The sequence below is a fragment of the Callithrix jacchus genome, chromosome 5 (assembly GCF_049354715.1).
Source record: "Callithrix jacchus isolate 240 chromosome 5, calJac240_pri, whole genome shotgun sequence".
Taxonomy (NCBI): Eukaryota; Metazoa; Chordata; class Mammalia; order Primates; family Cebidae; genus Callithrix; species Callithrix jacchus.
Genome location: NC_133506.1, coordinates 123,910,733 through 123,912,745, shown reverse-complemented (window position 1 = coordinate 123,912,745; position 2,013 = coordinate 123,910,733). Strand labels below are relative to the sequence as shown.

At 48.8% G+C, this 2,013-nt stretch overlaps 1 pseudogene; it reads left to right on the top strand.

Annotated features, from left to right (window-relative positions):
• Window positions 1–293: 293 nt before the first annotated feature.
• LOC128932288 (keratin, type I cytoskeletal 18-like) lies at window positions 294–1,704 on the top strand (annotated as a pseudogene).
• Window positions 1,705–2,013: the final 309 nt, after the last annotated feature.

Here is a 2,013-nt window from a genome sequence, read left to right as displayed (position 1 = left end):
TCAGTGTGAGAGTTAGCTGTTTCTTTCTCTCTCCTGTTTCTCTCTCTCTCTAATAAATCACTTCTAAAAACAATCAAACAAACAAACAAAAAAGAAATTGACCATGGTGAGAGTATTTACACCATGGAAATTGGGAGATGCTACAGACCAAGGCTTGATTTACACTCCTCTGGACTTCTAGACTTTAAAAAAGGATGGAGAAAATGTTAAAAATGCAGGTTAATGTTAAAAGCATGTCATTTAGTTGTTGGCAAAGCCTGAGTCCTGTCCTCTCGCTCTCCTCCCCGGGCAGCATGAGCTTCACCATTCGCTGCACCTTCTCCATCAACTACCGGTCCCTGGGCTCTGTCCAGGTGCCCAGCTACAGCACCCAGCCAGTCAGCCGTGTGGCCAGCATCTATGCAGGCATCAGGGACTCTGGTTCGTGCATCTCCCACTCCACCAGCTTCCAGGGTGGCATGGGGTCCAGGGTCCTGACCTTGGGGATGGACAGGGTCTGGAAGGAATGGGAGGCATCCAGATTGAGAAGGAGACTTTCAACTGAACTGTAATCCTTCATCAGTTTAAATAAGATGCATACTAATTTCAGGGATGTTCAACTGTAGGGAAAAAATATGTCTCACCACTGATAACATTCAGTGGGTAGCATCACATGCACTATATAAGAAACACTGCAAAGCCTGAACAACTGCCCGACTGCCTACCTGGACAGAGTAAGGAGCCTGGAGACTGAGAACCAGAAGCTGGAGAGCAAAATCTGGGAGCACCTGGAGAAAAAGGGACCCCAGGTCAGAGACTGGAGCCATTACTTCAAGACCACTGAGGACCTGAGTGCTCAGATTTTCGCAAATACTATAGACAATGCCCACATTGTTCTGCAGATCCACAATGCCCATCCTGCCGCTGATGACTTTAGAGTCAAGTATGAGACAGAGCTGGCCATGCGCCAGTCTGTGGAGAGCAACATCCATGGGCTCCTCAAGGTCATCGATGACACCAATGTCACTCGGCTGCAGCTGGAGACACAGATCGAGGTTCTCAAGGAGGAGCTGCTCTTCATGAAGAGGAACCATGAAGAGGAAGTAAAATGCCTAAAGCCCAGATTGCCAGCTCTGGGTTGACCATGGAGGTAGATATCCCCAAATCTCGCCAAGATTATGGCAGACATCCAGGCCCAATATGATGGGCTGGCTCAGAAGAACTGAGGGGAGCTGGACAATCCTGGTCTCAGCAGGTTGAGGAGAGAACCACAGTGGTCACCACGCAGTCTGCTGAGGTTGGAGCTGCGGAGATGACACTCACGGAGCTGAGACGTACAGTCTAGTCCTTGGAGATCAACCTGGACTCCATGAGAAATACAAAGATCAGCTTGGAGAACAGCCTGAGGGAGGTGAAGGCCTGCTACGCCCTGCAGATGGAGCAGCTCAATGGGGTCCTGCTGCAAGTGGAGTCAGCGCTGGCACAGATTTGGGCAGAGGGACAGCTCCAGGCCCAGGAGTACGAGGCCCTGCTGAACATCAAGGTCACGCTGGAGGCTGAGATCGCCACCTATCACAGGCTGCTGGAAGATGGTGAGTACTTGAATCTTGGTGATGCCCTGGACAGCAGCAACTCCATGCAAACCATCCAAAATATCACCACTGCCGGATAGTGGATGGCAAAGTGGTGTCTGAGACCAATGACACCAAAGTTCTGAGACATTAAGCCAACAGAATCAGGGGACCCGTTGGGGAGCAGGAGGCCAATAAAAAGTTTAGAGGTAAAAAAAAAAAGAAAAAAAGCGTGTTATTTCTATAGCCATTACATTGTGAATGACACACACAAAAGATTGAGGAAAGACTTTCAGGCTTCTAAAGCTATTATCCAATTCAGCAAAGAAATCACTCATCATGTCCTAGACAAATGAGTGACGTCCCTACATACATCCTCATTGTTTCACTTCCATCTTACTCCAGACCAAGGAAGACATTTTACCAGTCTCCATCAAGACAGCCAAGAGCCAAGCATGGGCCC